Genomic DNA, 12,522 nt, shown 5'->3' with positions numbered 1-12,522 from the left:
AACCGCAAAGTATCACGTGACAGTGGTGTGACTATGGTAACGCGCACGCCATTTGTCGGGCTAACGGCTGCCTTAGTGTGGAAGTTGTGTGTGGCGGGGTTAACCCTATTTCTGTGGCACACGCGTGTTTGTGATGATGATGGTTGTCTGGTAGTTCTCACATTTTTGTAGCCTTCACATTTAGTGGACCAGGGGCAAGTAGTGGGACTTAGCCAATGTCTGTGGCGCATACCCAATTATGATTCTCGCAAGCGTTTCCGCGGATCCCGAACATGAAATGTTCGACCAAGAACAACTTGGCTGTTAAGTATGTATCCCTTCTTTCAGATTAGAAGAGATTGAATTTCTCATTTTTTTTTGACACGCTTACTTTTCCTCGCCTGGATTAATCTTAAGCTAACTTGGTATATACGTCACGTCGCTTCCTCCATTTTGTCACGTGTACTCCGAAAAAGTGCTAAGAGGTGCCGAGCTGCCGCATTTTGCACACTGAAAATAATGGAGTATGTTGGCGACAGTCGCCGCGGTGGTCTAGTCGTAATGGTGTTCGATTGCCGAGCTTAAGGTTGCGGGGTCGAATCCGGGTCGCGGCGGTCGCATTTCCGACGCAGGTGAAAATGTTTGAGTTTCGAGTGCTTAGATTTAGGTGTGCGTTAAAGAACCCCAGGTTGTCGAAATTCTCGGAGTCCTCCACTACAGCGCATCTCATAAGTTAACTATGTCATGGGTAGGTTAAACACCCCAAATTATTATTGCACATGTAGTGTCGGTAACGAACTTTCTGGTGCTGAGGTAAGTGCGTGAGGTCGTGTTTAGCTCTGTTACATGAATAGCCCTTGCTCCTCTAAGAATTAAGTGTTGAGTTCTTTTTTTATAGAACATTAGTGAACGTTCTACGTAACAAGAACTCTGTTAAATACAATAGGTTCGTTCTCCTACACTTTCACGAGATAAAATAACCGGGACTTCCTCTAATCTGAGGATGGAATGCGGAGAAAGGAATGGATGCAGTATACGCAACTGGAGAGTGCAGCCGCCGCGCCAGGAAATATGAGGCGGACGTATTTTTCTGTTCGGAACTCGAGTCTGCAACGCGATAGCTAAGCGAGTCGCGTATCGCCGCTAGGAGCACGGGACAGTTGCGGAATGTTTATATCGCGTAACACGAACCCCACCACTAATCGAATGGAACGATCGAGCGAGACCCGACCCGAGGAAAAAGGGAACGAGGGAGGGTGCGTAGGACGCCAGAACAAAGGGCGCGCCACCGTGCACGTCTGCAACACGATATGCTATTGCGCTTAACATTGTCAGCTGAAAATGTCTCACTCAGGGGAGGGGGTGGGGGGTTGCTAAAGAAACACGGAGAAGACGAGATACGAGGAGGAATGAATAGAGCAATGAAATAGGAGGATGAGGAGGAGGGGGAAATGAAGAGAAGCCTAGTAAGCGGAGAGACCGACAAGCCCCAAAGATGTACGAGCGAAGGATCAGTTTCGTTGAGCACAAAAGCAGCTAAGTACAAAGGGAGTATAGAATAGACGGAATAGATGACGAAGAGCAGCGACAAAGTAACTTTGAAAACAACAACACGAAGCCGGAGAAGCCATCCCCCCCCAAGTAGAATGAGTGCACAGACAAAGAATGGGCGTTGAAATATGGAGCGACGTTATGAAAGACCGTGACTCTGTTACAGTGAAGCAATTTCAAGCCGCGTATAGTCACCGGCGAGTGATAGGCCAGCCAGGTCACCAGGCCTCTCCAAACGAATGAGAGCGTGAGCGGTATATTGATAAGTAAAAAAAAAGTACAAAGACAAGATTCATAGGAGTCAGAAGTAGCGTATATGTGCAGTCAGGGAGGATCGAGCCAGAGGGAGGACCCCGAATGACGCGACGCTTAAAAAATGGCCGCGATATGAGGCATTAATCGCCGAAGACAGCGCGGGGGCGGTGGAGACACAAGATACCCCCCTCGTCCAAGCGCTATCATCAGGCTGCGCACGCTCATATATACGGCACGCTACGACGTATATATACGACTATGCATCCGGTCTCTCGCGTTGCTAGCCTCTGTCGCATCTGCGGTCTCTCGCACTCATTCGCGACCGCACGGACTCCCGCGAGCAAAAAGGATAGCGCGCGCGCTCCTCCGGTTCCCTTGTCTATAAATATCCTCCCCTTCGGTTACTGCAACTCCGGCGTTAAAGTCAGTTCTGCCGCGTGCACGCTACAGTTCTTCGCCTGCGCAGGCACGTGCCGCGGGGCCTTCCAGAAAAACTGTTGAGAGAGACGAAAAGCGAGCAGGCTCGTGTTTTTTTTTTCGTTTTTTTTTGAGGGGGGGGGGGTATTACGAACTGCGCGCTTCGCACGCCACTGTGCGAGTTTTAGAGCTGGAAGGCTTCGCGCCTGCAGGGGGCAATAAAGTATGAACTGCACGCAATATCCGTGCGAAGGAATGATGACGGCCGCGTATTGGATGACAGACGAATGCGGAGCTGAAAAAAAAGAAAAGAACACTTTCCTGCCTGCTGTATCATAAACTCGCGCAACAGAAGCACGCCCGTACGAAGAGCGATATAAATGGGGAGGAGGCGGCGAGTTCCCTGTCTCCGCATATTATTCTTTCAACGCGCGCACGCTCTATATGTAACACGCAGAGGACCTATAAAAAGGATAGGTGAAAGGCAACGCATGAGCGGATTCGGATGCGATTGTCTTTCGCCTCTTTTGCCTGAAAAAAAAAGCAGGCAAGAACCAACAAAAACACTGCTAACTCACCACATATTGTTGTGGTCTGGGTCCTGTGGGTCTCGTCGTTGGTAGCTGGCTCCCATCGGACTCGTCCCTTATAGCGAGAAGCAATGCTTATATGGGAAAACAGAGAACAGACGTTTATTTACATTAGAGAGAGGTCAATAAGAAAGTTTAGATATATAGTGGCGTTCTTCGTACATGGCGAGCTCTCCACTCGAAAAAGCACACCGAATGAGCCGTGGGGGCTCATTATAAAGGGTCTGTCCTCCCCAGATCCCTAGATCGGGGACCGCGTACAGATGGCACCGTCCAATCACGGACCACACATTACCCGCGAGGGTGACGAGCACGCACGGTCCACGCGAACGTTCAAAACTGAAGCGTGGTCACCGCACGGCCATGTGGCACGAACGCGGCTCCCCCCCCGTCAAGGTGTGTCGCTGGGCGAGGGGTCTGGAGTTGATGACTGCATCCATCGAAAGGGCCGCCGTAAACAAGCTTCAAAGGGTGCCGAACGACTCGTTCAATTAGCGGGACGATTCCCGGCCGCCGCCGCCGCCGTCATCTTCCAAAGAAGAAGCTGCACCGGTGGTCTCCCGAACTGCTCACGGCGCCGCGGCGGCAGGACGCCGCACCCTCCGGCCAGGTGGGAACAATACATGGCGGACACAGGCCGCCAACCCGTTTGGCGACTCAAAAGGAACATCAAAAGGAACGCCGATCCATTGTCAGACCTGGCGCCGGTCCTAACAGCCTCTCCGCCGGGGAAAGAAGATCCCGAGGTGCAGTGGCCAGCAGGTACTGTGCAGCGGGATCTGTATTGCAGCTTGTCGGCTCTTCCTCTATTATTTTTGTCCCGAACACTGGATCCGATGATCATTGACCAAGAGGGCGTTGCTCGCAGGGATGAGGTGACCCCTCTCCACCATATCTTCCGCCCACCACAAATGAGGAACTGCGGAAACTGCGCCGAAAGCACACCCACACACGAGCAAGCACACGGCAATTCCCTACTCAGAATCACCAGACTTAGATTCACCTGTGGAAGTCATTTCCTTCTACCTCAACTTTATTCCTGTGGCCCCCGCCGAGTCGCAACACCACATCAGCCACTTTTGAAGACATTAAACAAAACACTTGACACATGTTTGGATAAATACAGAAAACTAGTGGGCCTCAAATCGAGGATAGAAAGCAGAAAATCGTTTTGAAGCCCTCGGGGTACTAGGGACAACGACTCAGACCATCTGCGTTGCTGTTGAGTTTACCCTTCTTGTAATGGATATCAAAGGTGTATTGTTGAAGAGCTAAGCTCCAGCGCAAAAGACGGCCGTTTTTCGATGACATGGACTGTAGCCATGTGAGGGGACAGTGGTCAGTCTCTATTGTGAACCTAGAACCGGCGATGTAGCAAGCTAGCTTCTGCACAGCCCAAACAACGCAGGCACATTCCTTTTCTGAGGCACTGTATGCTTCCTCACGAACAGAAAGCTTTCTACTGGCATACAGTACAGGGTGTTCCTGGTCGTTCTCTCCCCTCTGACAAAGCACGACACCCATACCCCGGTCGCTGGCGTCACACTGAAGAATGAACGGCTTAGAGTAGTCAGGCGCGCTCAACACTGGCTGACTTTTTAGTGCCTTCTTTAGCGTAGAAAATGCATGTTCCTTGGCCCCATCCCATTTTACGGTCTGGGGTTCAGTCTTTCTAAGAGCGTCTGTCAAGGAACTTGCAATGTCAGAGTAACGCGGGATATACCTTTGATAATAACCGGCCAATCCAAGAAACGACCGAATGTCTTTCTTGGTTCGTGGTTGGGGAAAGTTGTCTATTGCGGCCAGCTTTACTTCTGACGGCCGGCGGTAGCCTTGGCCTATTACATGCCCTAGATAAGCTACCTCAGCGCGCCCCAATTGGCATTTCGCAACCTTCACTGTTAAGCCGGCCTCACGCAGACGACATAGCACAGCTCGCAAGTGTTTCATGTGGTCTATCCAGGAAGAAGAAAAAATAGCAATATCATCTAGGTACGGGAGGGCAAAGTCCTCCATACCCTGTAACACTTTGTCCATTAGGCCAGAAAAGCAATAAGGGGCATTCTTTAATCCAAAACTAAGGACCTTCGGCCGAAATGTTCCCATCGGGGAAATAAACGCCGCAAGCCTACTAGCCCTTTCAGTTAGAGGCACCTGCCAGTATCCCCTGACTAAATCCAAAGTCGAGATGAAATTGGCACTGCTGACTTGCTCAAGCCTTTCCTCAATATGCGGAATTGGATAAGTTTGGTCCTTTGTAATCGAGTTGAGCCTCCGATAGTCAATACACGGTCGCGGCTCTTTCCCTGGGACCTCAACCAAGATCAGAGGCGAGGTGTAATCACTCTCTCCTGGCTCGATCACTCCTAGCTCGAGCATTCGGTTTATCTCCGCGGCCATTATTTCCCGTTGCCTCGGGGAAACGCGGTAAGCTTTAGAACGAATTGGTTCCGAAGATGTCAGCTCAATATCATGAACTAGGGCTTTGGTTCTGCCAGGTGTGTCTGAAAATGTTTCTTTAAAGTCAAACAATAGTTCCTTCAGTTCCGCTTTCTGATCTGGCTCCAACTCCGCCTGCTCTACCAGGTTACTAATAGTCTCGCCAATGTCTTTGTTTTCTGTTGTTAACTCCGGGAAATCAATAGGCATTTCTTCCGGTTGATTGAGCGACATGTTTACAACGGCATGCCTCTGCTGGTACGGTTTGAGCAGATTAGTGTGGTACACCTGTTGCGTTTTACGCCTTCCCAGTCCAGTAACCAAGTAATTTGTGTCTGACAATTTCTGAACTACCTCAACAGGTCCCTCCCACTGGACCTGAAGTTTATTCTTCAGTGAGGGTTTCAGTATCATCACTTTTTCCCCTACTCGAAAGCTTCGCGTCCGGGCTGTCTTGTCATAATAGCGCTTAGCGTTGTTTTGAGCTCTGCGCATTTCCTGCTCCGCTAGTTCTTGAGCTGCGTGAAGTCGGTCTAACAGCTCAAGCACGTATGCTACTACCGAAGGGTCGTCCGCCCGGCCCTCCCAAGATTCTCGAACAATGCGAAGTGGGGAGCGAAGAGCACGTCCGTAAACAAGCTCCGCAGGCGAAAACCCTGTTGATTCGTGAGGAGCGATCCGAAGCGCGAACATAGCTGCGGGCAAGCAAGCCTCCCAATCCTCTTTTTGCTCATAACAAAGGGCGCGTAGCAGCCGTTTCATGACTGAATGTACCTTTTCTACAGCATTTGACTGAGGGTGGTACACTGAACTGTGGATGATTTTAACGCCACACTTTTCTAGAAATGTCGAGGTTAGTGCACTTGTAAAAACAGATCCCTGGTCGGACTGAATTTCTGCGGGGAAGCCTACACGTGCAAAGATAGATAAAAGCGCTTTAACTACCTCCTCCGAGCTGAGCTCCTTTAACGGTACTGCTTCCGGGAATTTCGTGGCCGGGCAGAGCACTGTGAGTATGTGCCGGTACCCGGACTGCGTTACAGGAAGTGGACCCACTGTGTCTATAACTAGCCTGCGAAACGGTTCTGTGATAATGGGGACCAGCTTCATAGGTGCTTTAGCCTTATCCCCTGGCTTGCCAACGCGTTGGCACGTGTCGCAGCTTCTTACAAATGCCTCCACCTCCCGAAAGCAGCCGGGCCAGTAAAACTCCCGTAACAAACATTCTTTTGTTTTTTTGATGCCGAGATGCCCTGACCACAAACCTCCGTGGACCAGGTGCAGCAGCTCCTTGCGGAAAGGATACGGTACGACTAGCTGATTAAACCGAACTCCTTTTCGACTCGTGTACTTTCTGTACAAGACGCCCCCCTTCTTGGTGAACTGAATGTTTTGCTTAGCCACCCCTTCCTTCGCGTCTGGCGTTAAGTTACGGAGAGTGGAGTCATTTTCCTGTTCCACTATCAGTTCTGTAGGACTTACATTGAACAGCTTTATAGTGCATTCTACTTCTCGAGATGCCTCGGATTCATCCGGTTTCTTACATCTTTCTTTAGATATTGTGTTTTGAGGCTCCATTATAGGGCGGTCCAGTTTCGTGCCAGGTAAAGAAGGCTCTGCCGCTGAAGCTGTTTCGTCTGCCACCGGATCTTTACAAACTGTCTGAGCGGCGAGCTCCCTTGCTTTGGATCGAGTTAAGGCCTGTACGATACCCTCACTGAACCCAATTCCTTTTTGTCGCAGCAAGTACTCTGATTTATTTGAGAACAAATACGGGTATTGCACTGGGAGATGTGCCGAAACGGCAGCTTCAGTGTCTAGAACACCGAAAGGGCCTTCGATGCGGACTCTTGCTACTGGGAGACATGCACTGTTTGTCTCTACTGCTTGTCTTATCCACGCGCATTCTCCTGTAAACTGACTCTCCTCGACATAGGACGGGTGCACTACATCCATAGTGGCGGCCGAATCGCGGAGCACGCGGCACGGTTGGCCATTCACGACTAGGTCTCGGATGTATGGTTCTAGCAATTTCATGTTTTCGTCATTACTACAGAGTGACATTAACACAACTTTCGGGTTCTTACAACCCAAAGAAATATGCCCCGTCTGTTGGCAGTTATAGCAAACTATCGGCTTCTTGGCCTCGAACGCCTTTTTCTGTTGCCCTTCCGCCCTTTTCTCGGGTGCTTCTTCCTTTCTCTTGTTTTTCTCATCACCGCTTCCTTTGGAGTCTAAACCCTCCTTCGGCATATACCGACCCGACTTTGTCCATCGCGGAGGCTTGTCGGCCCGATATTTACTAATCTCCCTCCTAGGGACATCCTTGCCTTCGAGGGCACGGCGATTTACGTACTCCTCTGCGAGCTCTGCCGCTCTCGTGATAGTATCTACTCCTTGTCTATCCTGAACCCAGTACCTAATGTTTTCAGGTAGACGCCGAAAGAATTGTTCCAACGCAAAACACTGCAGAGTCTTTTCCGCGTCGCCAAGCGCACCCTCCTCTCTAAGCCATTCCTCCAGATTTACCTTTAAGGTGTACGCAAACTCTGGGTATGACTCGTCTTTGGCTTTCTCGATCTCACGAAATTTTCGCCTGAACGCCTCCGCTGACAGTCTGTACTTTTTGAGCAGACTCGCTTTGACTCTGTCATAGTCGTCTGCGTCTTCTTTACCCATACGGGCTATAATGTCAGCTACTTCACACGGCAGCAGCGTAAGCAAGCGCTGGGGCCACGTGTTTTTAGCAAAATTTTCCCTCTCGCACGTGCGCTCAAAGTGCACCAGAAAAAGACCCATGTCCCCTCCTACCGCGTAGGATGGCATCAAATCTGTCATTCGGCGCTCTCTTTCTCGTGCCACTGCGCTAGCTCCGTTCATTGATTGAGCCTTTGCTAGTTCAATTTCTAGGCGTTTCATTTCCATACGATCGATACGTTCTCTTTCCTCTTTCTCCTCACGACGTCTCTGTTCCTCTTTTTCCTCCCGGAGCCTCTGCTCCTCTTTTTCCTCACGGAGCCTCTGCTCCTCTTTCCTTTGCGTAATAGCCTCCAAGCATTCGCTCAGCTCATCGTCATCTGCCCCGATCTTCTCGATGGCGTCAATGATCTCCTGCTTTCTTTTCGTCTCGGCAATTACCTGGCCCAGCTCTCGGGCCAACTCTAACAACTCTGGCTTTTTTAGTCCCTTCAAATTCATGGCGGTCCTTGGTGCTGCTAACTCTTTTAACTAAACAACTTTGACGTACTATCAATACTTCCGTCAACCGTTACCAAATCACTGCTTTGTTTACAATCCTACGCAAAGCCTGGTGATATCTCAGCAAAGAAAAGCAGTGCACTCACCCTATGCAGTCATGAATTCGGACGCGTTCCTTCCCGTGTTGTCAGAGATGCCACGAAGCAGTTTTGTCCGACTCTAGGTCCTCCAGACAGCAGGTCTCAGCATTGCCTCCTGGTCGATGAGCTCGATCCCACCGCTGCCATCCAGTTGTTGTGGTCTGGGTCCTGTGGGTCTCGTCGTTGGTAGCTGGCTCCCATCGGACTCGTCCCTTATAGCGAGAAGCAATGCTTATATGGGAAAACAGAGAACAGACGTTTATTTACATTAGAGAGAGGTCAATAAGAAAGTTTAGATATATAGTGGCGTTCTTCGTACATGGCGAGCTCTCCACTCGAAAAAGCACACCGAATGAGCCGTGGGGGCTCATTATAAAGGGTCTGTCCTCCCCAGATCCCTAGATCGGGGACCGCGTACAGATGGCACCGTCCAATCACGGACCACACATTACCCGCGAGGGTGACGAGCACGCACGGTCCACGCGAACGTTCAAAACTGAAGCGTGGTCACCGCACGGCCATGTGGCACGAACGCGGCTCCCCCCCCGTCAAGGTGTGTCGCTGGGCGAGGGGTCTGGAGTTGATGACTGCATCCATCGAAAGGGCCGCCGTAAACAAGCTTCAAAGGGTGCCGAACGACTCGTTCAATTAGCGGGACGATTCCCGGCCGCCGCCGCCGCCGTCATCTTCCAAAGAAGAAGCTGCACCGGTGGTCTCCCGAACTGCTCACGGCGCCGCGGCGGCAGGACGCCGCACCCTCCGGCCAGGTGGGAACAATACATGGCGGACACAGGCCGCCAACCCGTTTGGCGACTCAAAAGGAACATCAAAAGGAACGCCGATCCATTGTCAGACCTGGCGCCGGTCCTAACAATATGCACGGCAAAGGCCTCAGCTCACACGATAACCACGTGCGCGTTGACTGAATAAAAAAAAAAGAATGAAACGAAGGGAACCGGCAAGAGCAACGTGAAGTAGCGAAGTTCCTCGCGGGGAGCGTTTCCTTTCTCGGCACGCGAAGTGCACGACTGTGGTTCGCTCGTGACCACTTTTACGTCACGTTTAGAAATGATGACGCCCTCTCCTAAATGCCGCCCGCCGTGCGTGATTGGATAACGAGACCGCGAAGCAGATCGACGGAGTCAAATGCGTAGCTGCTGACGTAGGCGTATAAGACATACCGATCAATATGAACATTAAAGGCGATTTCGCCATGTTGTTTAAAAGTGCAACGCTTGTTCAAAGGCACATACACCCTTTGATTTGTTGTTGTTTCGCTTTTCAAGCGCGTCCAATTTCTCGTTTACTTCAAGCTCAAGTATACCAGCGCTGTATTGGCGTGTAAGCTGTATACGTCAGAAAAAAAGTCTAGTGACTTGCGAGTTTATCCCGAACAGACACATCACCTGATCTGTCACGAACTCCATGCTTTAGTCGTACTTGTAAAAAAGGGGAACATGAGCTGCATTTCCTTTAGGTGCAAATTATAACCATGGCCGATTGCAAAGTTGCGAGGTTGACAACTTAGGCATATAGTCTCGTATTTGGAAGTGATAGCACGAATGAAGTATATATTGTAAATATTGTAATAGCAATATTGTAAATAGTTCAAATGAAATATCGATGATAACGCGTCTACGTGGGACTAAACCACCGAAATTAACAAGGCCTCATCAGCTCACCTTTGGGATATTCTGACATATGTAAACAGTATATTTTTTTCTCGAACCTTTTTCTTTATAGACAAAGCAAAAACTAGGTTCAATCATGGTATTATTGTCTTTTCATTTCTTGATCTCCGCTTTTAAGCGCATTGGGCATATCAAGCACGGACGTTCGTATGGTTGCTTTTTCATCTGTGGATCGATGTGCCTATAGTCCTCACACTGAGAGCTCCGCTAATTGAGCCGGTAGAGTTCATAACGTACTACTGTTGCGTTGGCAGCCTTTACTCCAAAATTTGACATACGAGCACGCTTAGTTCTCTGACCGGGCGGTTCACAGCTATACCACGTGCATATGAATGGGAAAGCTGCAAACGACTTAGCATTCGCCAGTCAGTTTGGAAGTTCGCACCCTACTTACGCTCTCCGTCAGCTTTGTCTTCGACTGCCCATAAATGTACCGCAGTTTTCACCTTCCCTATATCCGTGCCCCACGCTGTTAGCAAACACATCTCAAGCACGCATCTAAACCTGCCCGCTGAGATCGAATAGACAAATGAATTGGCTGACCAGCCTGGCCACAGCGTATCGGCCACAATTACGACCAGATATCGAGGTGAAGTTATTCTCGGCTCCCGGGACGCGCATTAGGTTTTAGAGGACGCGAAGTGGCCTCGAACGAAGCTTCTTTTTTTCATGACGGCCTCTGTGTCTACAGCGGCGGTTGTATCCTGTACGATGCAGGCGATGCATATCGTCGCGCTTCGTAATAGGTGTTTGATAAGCGCGTTCACGCTTTCGACTAGCGATGAGAGACGCGTCGTGACTGGACCGGCCGCTTACTCACTCAAAACCATGCATGAGTATACGCCTCTGAGACTCCCGCGTGAAACAGGCTCGCCGTTTGTGCCTCCCGGTTGCCTGCAGTTCGTCGGCGATAATTAGCCCGCTCGGCGCACACAAGGTCAGCCCCTCTTCAATTACTCCAGACGCCGCCGCCGCCACTACATCGGAGTCATCACGAACTATCTCGTGCCACGACAACCAGGTCCTGCGCGGACACGCGATGAGGCCTTGAAAACGCCTCGAGCATTTCACGGCTACACACCTGTGGTGCGTATGCACGCCTCTGGTCATCCGTTTTCCAGGCTTGCCATCGTCAATCATCGCTGGCGTAACGTGATGTTGGCGTTTGTTTTCGAGCAGCCTTGCCCTTTATATACGAGTGCCCGTGCGTGGCTTCGGAGTAAGCGATATACAGAAGGGGTGCAGTCACCAGCTATGGCTTTTTACAGATAATTTACACTGTTAACATCGCACTCTTGTAGAAAAGATGGCCGGAGGTGGCCCACCCGTCATAATTATTGATCTCCACCAGGTCGTCACGACGATATTAAAATGATATGTGAAAGTGTGAAGCAAAAGTAAATGAAAAAGAAGAAAAGGGCACAGTGGACGCCTAGCTTGCCGTGCTTTATTCCTTCCGGAGACCAACAGTTAAGACAAATACGCCACGATAAGATCTCTTATTGAAAGATTAGCAAGTAAAACGAGATGTGCAAGCAGCTCTATATAGGAGATCAAAATATCGTCATATTATACAAAAATTTCAAGAAATTAGAGGAGAATATAGACGCAAGCCGGACCAACAATCACGCAAAAACTCTTCAGTCACACCTTAGCAGCTCAGTATGAATACACCGTATGCAGCCTCCCGGAAAAACTATAAATTTTCTCGATATTTCAGCGTGCCAGTTGAAAGTTATGTCATTTCAGGGCGATCTGTGTGGTCTGCTGGGCCGTGAGTACATTTATACACCCACTTATGTTTCGACAATCACACCGGCGAGCTACGAACGCAAAACGTAACGCGCACACAAATATTCACCCGTAATAAAACGGTGAAGGCGCAATGTTTACGCTCACACGAAAGAAGTCAACCGCTCCTGCTGGACTCGTTCTCCGTACGCTAAAAAGGCGCATAAAAAAACAACTACGCGGATCTCTTCCATCCCCCGGCTTCCGCCACGCCTCTCAATCGTCGCTCAACACAGGAGGCTAAACATTGTGGACAAGGTCACGTGTACAAACAAATCCTTCGTAAGAACAAGAAAATGACAGTACAGAGAGTCGGGCCCGATCTCCGAATAGGATAAAAACACAAAAATAAAGAAGTAAAATCAGGAAAGAATGAGACAAACGTGTCTGAAATCTCCTGTGGCGTGTACGCTGTGCTCGACACACCGCCACGGACCGGGAGAGCCATTGAAAGTGAATTGGACCACCCCT

The 12,522-nt window shown here is 50.0% G+C and overlaps 1 protein-coding gene across 2 annotated transcripts in view; it reads right to left on the bottom strand.

The window, feature by feature from the left end:
* The window catches only part of LOC119159498 (uncharacterized), a 163,198-nt gene that overhangs the window by 135,691 nt on the left and 14,985 nt on the right, over nucleotides 1-12,522 (bottom strand). The gene's annotated exons all lie outside the window — the stretch shown is intronic.

The sequence above is a fragment of the Rhipicephalus microplus genome, chromosome 1 (assembly GCF_043290135.1).
Source record: "Rhipicephalus microplus isolate Deutch F79 chromosome 1, USDA_Rmic, whole genome shotgun sequence".
In the NCBI taxonomy this organism is placed as follows: Eukaryota; Metazoa; Arthropoda; class Arachnida; order Ixodida; family Ixodidae; genus Rhipicephalus; species Rhipicephalus microplus.
The sequence above is the reverse complement of the archived record's forward strand: the minus strand, read 5'-3'. Positions and strand labels throughout refer to the sequence as shown.